Source organism: Poromitra crassiceps (genome assembly GCF_964638095.1).
Source record: "Poromitra crassiceps genome assembly, chromosome: 26".
Classification (NCBI taxonomy): domain Eukaryota; kingdom Metazoa; phylum Chordata; class Actinopteri; order Beryciformes; family Melamphaidae; genus Poromitra; species Poromitra crassiceps.
In genome coordinates this window covers 6,196,917-6,206,250 of record NC_139640.1, presented here as the reverse complement: position 1 = coordinate 6,206,250, position 9,334 = coordinate 6,196,917, and positions in this window count along the sequence as shown.

Genomic DNA, 9,334 nt, shown 5'->3' with positions numbered 1-9,334 from the left:
TCTGGTCTGGAGAAAGTTTGAGTAGGTCTGCAATCTCCAAGGCATTTTACTCAGAATATTGAAATGCAGTCTAATAAAAAAGTGATAAAACAAATGACTGAAGGAGTTTGCAGGTTGTGCAGAGTTTTCTCAAGTGTTATGTGCTGCCCTCTGTATGGCCAGTAGGGGGAGCTGCTGACTAATTTATCTGTCTACTGCCAAATGCAGCCATTATTTCCTCCAGACCAGCCCCAGATCCTCTTCCAGGCAGGCAGGATGCTGTCGGCTGCCCCAGGCTCAGCCAGGAGCATGTGTTTGTCCTGTGCTGTTATAGCCTATATATGTAAGACTAGTGGGGCAGTGGTGGCCCAATGGTTGGAGAAGTGAGGTTGTGACCGGAAGGTCATCTGTTCAACCCCCGGGACCGGCAGGATAAATCTGGGTGGGGAAAGTGAAAAGGCAGCGCTTGCCCCTCCCTCACTACCACCACCGAGGTGCCCTTGAGCAAGGCCCTTAACCCCAACTGCTCCAGTGGAGCTGATCAGTGGCCAGCAGATCAGACTGTGGTTGTACTGGGCAGCTTCCATGTGTGAATGTGAACAGACAAACACAGACATGCAGAGCTCCAAAAACAGCAATTTGTGATTTTGTTACTGTAGTTTCTGCAGAGTAACGTCCATGTACCTTTATGGATTGCACGGCGTTGGTATTGCAAAGGGATCTGACGGATAGTGCAGTAACAGTCAGCAGCTATGATAGCACAGCCAGTTGGGGGGAGGAAGTCCATGGTCCATCCGGTCATGGGGCACAGGACATTACGTCATCACAGGACAACGCGATTGGCGATTGGCTGGCTCTGTTTGGCAACAGAGCCAGCGATTGGCTGGCTCTGTTTCAAATCTAAGCCAGCCAATCGCGTTGTCCTGCGCTGTTTGGGACCGTGTATAAAAGGCGACCGCTGAGCGGGGTGGGTGGGGCGAACCAGAGAGGCTGCCTAGAGAGAGGGGGAGAGAGGAGGGGGGAGAGGAGAGGGGGAGAGAAGAGGAGGGGGGAGAGGAGAGGGGGAGAGAAGAGGAGGGGAGAGGAGAGGGGGAGAGAAGAGGAGGGGAGAGGAGAGAGGAGGAGAGGAGAGGGGGAGAGGAGAGGGGGGGGGAGAGGAGAGGGAGAGGAGAGAGGAGAGGGGGAGGGGAGAGGAGAGGAGAGGGGGAGAGGAGAGGGGGAGAGGAGAGGAGAGGAGTGGAGAGGAGAAGAGAGGAGCCACCATCCGCCCTGCCCCCCCCCCCCCTGCCCGGGTCCCACACCCCCGGCCAAGACCCCCCTCCAGGACCCCACGCACCAGGCGCACCCGGTGCATGGCGCGACGCAGAAAACGAACTCATGTTTCTCTCGTCACCAGTCATGCTGGACATCAGTACAACTTCATCCCATTATATCCTTCACACTGGCCTCTATTAAAGGGCGTAGCTAAACACTAAAAACTCTCTTCCCTCTAATTGAGACTTGCCAACGCTACATGCATACAAGCTGTATGTAGAAAGAGAAACACAACGAAGATATCCAGCTGAAGAACTATATGACATGGTTTCCTGTACTAGTGAGGTGGCATTGCATATAGGATATAAAAGGTGATGTATCAAAATCAAACGTCCCAAACTTAAACTGGAACCTTGGTTGAATGACACTACCCATGCTGCCAGACAAGAATGCAGGCGAGCCGAACGCAAGTGGATAAAGGACAAATTGCAGGTGTCTTTCAGCATGTTAAAGGACAGCTGGTATAGACGGTTTTAACTTGACAACAAAAACATTCTAAATTGAACCCCCGCTCACTTCCGGTTGCAGTGTTTGCTATGGACATAAAAGAAAAAAAAACATTCAAGTGCAGGACTGACCATTCTGTGAAAACCGTCTATACAGCTGAGCAGCGAAAACAAAAGTAACGATGTCGAGTGAATATTTCTGCAGTTTGCCGAATGCTGAGAAAAAGGAAGTGCTGTGGGGTTGCCCTCTGGTGAAAACCGTCTATAAATACCAGAAAACAGTTAAAGCTGAAAGGACCAAACATTCTTCCAATATTATCGCTAATAATTGCCATAAACCTCGTGTTCTTTTTAGCACTATAAATAGTATTCTTAATATCCCCAATCAGTCTGTCTTGAACCTACCTCGGAAACCTGTGGAAAATTCCCCTCTGTATGACCCATCTGTCCCGGTCACCTGCTCTGCTGTTTTTGACCAGTTTGAGCCTGTGTCTCTGTCCGACTTAAAGGACACCATCGCTCATATGAAACCTTCAGGTTCCCCGAGAGATGTGGCCCCGCCTCCTCGCTTTTTTAAAGAGGTTTGCGACACTATCGGACCCGACATCCAAAAAAGAATAAACAACAGCCTTGCCTCAGGTGTGGTTCCCACTAGTTTTAAGCACGCTGTGGTGCAACCTTTAATTAAAAAATCCAACCTGGACACCTCAGTCTTTTCTCATTTTCGACCAATTTCCAAGCTCCCATTTCTTTCCAAACTTTTAGAGAAAGTTGTGCTCACACAAGTACAATCTTTTTTAGATTCCCATGGCGTTCTTGAGGTGTTCCAGTCTGGTTTTAAAGCCCGTCACAGCACTGAAACGGTACTTTTCAAAGTTTTTAACAATCTATTTTTAGCCACCGACTCTGGGAACTCTGCCATTCTTGTGCTTTTAGACCTCACAGCTGCTTTCAACACAGTGGACCATACCATCCTCCTCTCCACAGTGGACCATACCATCCTCCTCTCCACAGTGGACCATACCATCCTCCTCTCCACAGTGGACCATACCATCCTCCTCTCCCGCCTGGAGCACTGTGTCGGCATCAAAGGCACTGCTCTAGAGTGGTTCAGGTCCTATCTGACTGATAAGACGCTTTTCTGTGAGCCTCGGTGCGTCGGAGTCCTCCTCAGCGCCCCTTCCCTGTGGGGTCCCCCAGGGCTCAATTTTTGGGCCAATCCTCTTCGCCCTCTATTTACTTCCCCTAGGGCAGGGGTGGGCAACTATTTTTCATGGGGGGCCACATGAGAAACCCAGACTGTTGCCGGGGGCCGAACAAATATTGTCATGCCGTAACCCATGGATGGGCAACTTTGATGATAGAGAGGGCCACAAAAACAATTCCTCGCTACCAGATTTTGCTGAGGGCTGAACGGCACCAGCGCGACAAATTTGGGGCATTTGAAGCCAGGTTTAGAGGAATAACTCATTTTAAATTAACAATTGTGATGTCATTATTCAGTCTTAACCACCAATATTTGATCCTTTTCCTCATTCACTCCTATGTCACCACCTGCTCTCCCTGCAGGGCTTGAAATTAACTTTTTTCACCACCTGCCAATATGGCTGCTAGATTTTAAAGTTACCAGCCAATTAGAATTTCCACTAGCCTAAATGTTTTTCTTGAAATAAACCAGAATATGAGTGGGTTAATTTAAGCATAAGTATCAGTAAGTGGCCCGGGATTCTCAAAGCCTGTGTTGAGGGTCACACAAGAACAAAAATGCACTCTTGAAGCTAAAAAAAAATCCAAAACCAACAAGCTAATTATTTAAATTTCTACTTCAATGTAGAACAGCCATTTCTTACACATGAGATTACTTTTAGCCTTTTAGTCATAAATATTATTGAAAGATATTCCATATTCCAGACTGAAATGCTATAACAGAAGAGTATTGCCCAGAATGGCATGAACATTTGGACACTTATTCAGCGGGTATATTGCATGTTGCGTTCAAGTGCACTGTAATTTTTTTTTTTGCAATTCCATCGCGGGGGGCGCGGGCCGTATGTTGCCCATGTATGCCCTAGGGTCTATTTTCCGGCAGTATGGCATCTCGTTCCACTGTTGTGTGGACGACACGCAAATTTACCTGCCCCTGAAACGCACGGATGCAAACTCCCTAAACCCCTTGTTGAACAGTCTAAACGACATCAAACCGTGGATGGCCTTAAACTTTTAGAATTTTAACGACAGTAAAACTGAAGTCCTGATGTTTGGTCCCAGTGGTTCCCCTCACATGGACTTGGGCCCCGTGGAACCATTTGTAAGACCCACCGTAACAAACCTAGGTGTGAAAATGGACAGTGATTTTAAACTCGACAAACAGATTAACTCTGTAGTGAAATCTAGCTTTTTCCAGCTGAGGCTTTTAGCTAAGGTCAAGCCTTTTTGAACCTTTTATGACCTGGAAAAACTTATTTGTGCTTTTATCTCGAGCAGACTCGACTACTGCAACGCCCTTTATGTTGGGGTGAGCCAGGCCTCCCTCTCATGCATGGGTGTCATACATTTCTGTATTAAAATATCTAAAAGCAAAAATGGGGGTCTGCGGTCTATTTTTAGGTGAAGTTTTGATGTGAAAGTTTGAGAACTATTGTCTTAAATGACCATGACCTTTTCCTTAAAGTTGTAAGCAGAAAACATATACCATTCAGTCAGTTCAAAATGAACAATGAAAATAAACTACAAAAATATTATCCTAAAAAGGCATTTATTATAACAAAAGGCATTTAATATAAAAACCAATATTCAGTAATACCAGAGATGCTCACAAGTCATTTTTTGCAAGTCAAAGTCAAGTTTCAGGTCTTTGGTCACAAGTCCAAGTCAAGTCTCAGGTCTTTGGTCCAAGTCCAAGTCAAGTCTCAAGTATCTTATGGGTGAGCGTTCTATCATGTTACATGCCATCTGGTCTGCTTAGCATAGCTAAAACTAAGGAAGCATGTACTGTATTATCCTCACTCCTTTATCTATTAGCATACATTATCAGCATTGATTGGATGACATCAGTATAGATTTCCTTAATGTTAATGCACCAAAAAAATAATCAAAAAAATTAAGATTGTTCACAAGTAAAAAGTAAAAAAATTACAAACGACAGGACACAACAGGAAGTGCCTTGCTATCCAGGTCGGTTTCGTATGACATTCTTAACTAAACCACCAGTCCTACTTAACTAAAAGTTAAGTAAAAAAATATCAAAAGAACTTTGACTTCAAAAGCTCAAAAACGTTTGCGGCATTGCCAAACCCCCCCGGAGCAGGGCGGGGTCTTGAACGAGTCAAGTGGAGTGAGAGGGTTTTTTCAGGCTGGCTAGCGAGGCCTCCCAGCCTGTAGACATGCAGGTGGAGGGCATGTGATGTCTTGTGCTTCATCAGAACAGAATTCTCTGATCTTCTCAAAAAGATACTTGTGCCTGGCCATGTCCAGTCCAGGCGGAGTCTGCACAGGAAGAGGCTCTAATGGCGGTGCTTGCAATGTGAGGGACCAGTGACTTCCACAGCCTTGTGAAGCTGCACTCACCAACCGCACGCTGCCCTGCAAAGACAATGTTGACAATGAGCATCACTGTACTTTACTTATCAAAAATAGATCACATAGAATAGCCTAATGGTTAAAGACACACACACACACGGTGAAGGTTGTGAGTTATGAAGGGGTGAAGGTTCATGTCGGGTGTTTTATTGGGTCAGAGGTTAGGAATGAATGGAGAAGGCTGCGGAATGTTTGCATAACTATGACAATAGAAGTGTGTGTGTGTGTGTGTGTGTGTGTGTGTGTGAGAATACTAATACAAACTTACCAAGCTGTTCCATAGCATCTTTGTACAGGCGCCAGACTGAAGCTTTAGAGGCAGAAGTTGGCAGAAGCTTAGCACTAAAGTCTCTATGCCCGGCATGGCGACCAGGCAAAGGAATAGCGTGGTCCTCTGCATAGTTTGCTATGAATGTAACAACTCTTTTGATGTCATCATAGCCGAGGTAATTCTTGTTTGTGCGTGGTTGTGTCTTCCTCTGCCGTGGGACCAATCCATTCTCTTTGTAGGATTTGATAAGGGCTTTCAGAAGCTTTGTGCTGATGCTGGAATAAACAAAATAAAACATTAATAATCAATCAGATTTATATTTTTTGAAACAGTCTTTATTGTATCCTGACATTTATAGCCTAAGCTAGTTTGCAATGTTTGTCCCTTGCTTAGGCTATAAATGTCAGGATATATAACAAAGACTGTTTCAAAACTTTCAATCTGTTTCAATAAACTCTTTCAATAAACTAAATCTTGTTTGCTTGCAGGGTTAGAATAACACTAGTGACTATCAGCTTACAAAGAGTATTTAATGCAAGAGTCGAGTTTCAGTCCTGGAAAACAATAGCGCAAACGCCATTTTGGCGCGCAACAAACAAAGACGACCCAACATGGCGGCTCTGCACGTTTGCACACATAGGTTGCCGCCATTTTGACAATGACCAACAATGACCCAAGATGGCAGCTCTGCACGCTTCTCTTGCAACATAATATCTTTTGTACTGTAAACATGGGCACGCTCTCACACTCTCTCACACACACACACACACACACACACACACACACACACGAGTTAAGATAGATATGAAACTCACCCAAACACAAAGCAGAACGTCTCACGGCAAACGACAGTCGCCTTAACCATGTATTGCGTTCGGTTCTTTTGTCGCTTTTTATTCACTTGCTTTGTGGCTTGAGTCATGTCAGAATCATTCGTCAAAGCGTGATACACAGCCATAATAGCGATATCTCTACATTCTGGCGACATAGCAGAGTAATCCAGCCTGGTGTTGTAAATGACGTTGTCACACAGTTTCTTACTGCAGGAGATTGGCTGGTGAATAGAGTTCTCTTTTCGTCTGGCCTGGCATTTGCAATCAAAGTTTCGTATTTTCTCGATTTCCTGATCATAATCTGTGTCCACGGTTATGGGATCCACTGATGTTAAAATCTCCTGCACGCTTTCAATGACTGCGCTGTCGGGGATCTCCGCCTCGTTGTCTGGGTCTGCGACCACGTCTTCAGGAAAATATTCTTCATCGTCCTCATCGTCGCTTTCACCAGCCCCATCCTGTGTGCCGCCGGTCATGTAATCCAGGACATACAAATTCATCAATTCTTCACTGTCCATTCCGCCTGGAATGGTGAATTTGTCCAGGAGAGCAGCAACGGCAGAATCATTTTTCCTCATTCTCGCCTGGTGCTTGTTGTCCATCTTGTCTCAGTCAGCTGTTCTGTTGAATGTTGTGGTTGTGCAGCTCCGGTGGCTACTGAATATTTATGTGGATGCGCGTCCTATCGCGCGCCCTGATTGGCGGATACAAACAAAGGCCGGCCGACACCCAATCGATACTACTTATGCAAATCCAAGACACAGCCTGGTTCACTCCCGTCTCCTTGACAAAACAGGGACTTTTATTTAACAAAATTAACGCATTGAATGACCCCAAAACGTCTTCATTTTATATGGAATGGATAGTTCAAATAATATATTTTGTACTATTGGAAAAACAAACAAAAAAAACATTTTTTCAAGAAAATACGGTAACACTTTACAATAACGTACACAAATACTATAGTAGTTACTAGTAAACTAACCATTAACTAATAGCCAGTTAATGAGTAGCTAATGAAAAATTTGGCATTAGTCAATCACTAGTTAATCATAGTTAGTGAGTAGGTAGTCATTAGTTAATGATTAGTATCTAATTTCCTGAGTAGAGTAGTTAATCATTACCTAATGATTACTAAATGTCAGCTCGTGAATAGAGTAGTTAATCATTACTTAATGATTCCAAAATGTCAGTGCATGAATGTATTAGTTAATCATTAGTTAATCTTTTTGTGTACCCTATTGTAAAGTGGTGCATCATACTCAGTAGTTTATGAATACTGAATCATTACCTGTCCATTAGTTACTCTTTTCGCACCCTAATATAAAGTGAAAGATATCGTTATCAAATAAACACTCCCTCCAGGTGAGATTAGAACCCTGAACCCCAAGATTGTTAAATTGTAAGTCTGGTTCTCTACCATCTGAGCTAACCAGCCTTTTGCTTGTTAGTGCCATACTATCGAATGTAGAACCTCAGACCAAGTATTATAGTTTAAAGGTATATTCCACCCAAATACTACTTTCTGTCCAAGTACTTACAAGTACTTAGACATAAGTAGTATTTGGCTGAAACATACCTAAGTACTTGGACATGAAGTAGTATTTGGATGGAATATATCTTAAAAACTATAAGTACTTGAACAGAAAGTAGTATGTGGATAGGACATAAAACATAGTCTCTGACTCTACAGACCTATAGTATGGCTCTAACAAATAACAGGCTGGTTAGCTCAGATGGTAGAGAACCAGACTTACAATTTAACAATCTTGGGGTTCAGGGTTCGAATCTCACCTGGAGGGAGTGTTTATTTGATAAGGATATCTTTCACTTTATATTAGGGTGCGAAAAGAGTAACTAATGGACAGGTAATGATTCAGTATTCATAAACTACTGAGTATGATGCACCACTTTACAATAGGGTACACAAAAAGATTAACTAATGATTAACTAATACATTCACGCACTGACATTTTGGAATCATTAAGTAATGATTAACTACTCTATTCACGAGCTGACATTTAGTAATCATTAGGTAATGATTAACTACTCTACTCAGGAAATTAGATACTAATCATTAACTAATGACTACCTACTCATTAACTATGATTAACTAGTGATTGACTAATGCCAAATTTTTCATTAGCTACTCATTAACTGGCTATTAGTTAATGGTTAGTTTACTAGTAACTACTATAGTATTTGTGTACATTATTGTAAAGTGTTACCGAAAATACTTTTGAGGCTCTGCTGTGAAGAACTGCCACGGCCGAATTACGGTACCTTCCGACCGCCAGCGTCAGGAGATCAGCCCCCAAACTGTGGAAGGAGCTCCCGCTGCATGTCAGGCTGGCCCCTACACTGCCCATCTTTAAATCTCGCCTGAAAACACATTTTTACGACTTGGCGTTTAATTAGAACCTAGTATGGGAGTCGCGTTTTTTCTACTTTGTTTTTTTGTCACTATTTTAACTTCTGTCTTACTTGTGTGTGCTGAGTATTTTCTTTTGTCACTGCTATTTTTGTTTGAGTGTACAGCAGCACTTTGGTCAACTCTGTTGTTAATGTGCTTTATAAATAAAGTGGATTGGATTGGATGTACAGATGCACTGACTTGATCTTTTCTTAACTGGAGTTTGGGAAACAGAAAAATCTTGTTTATTTTATTAATACATTGATTTAATTACAATAAGTACAACCCTACAGATGGCTTCATAACAATATTAGATCAAATGAAAGTTCATGTGTCACATATTCCATCATACAAGCACAATGTGCTTGATAAGTAGAAAACAAAATATATTAAAAATAATACAAAACTGTTTAAATACGATGGATGAGCTGTCAAATTAATTGTACATGGGGAGTTAAATAGAAAGTAAATCTGATCTAGAAAGTAAAATATAGGATAT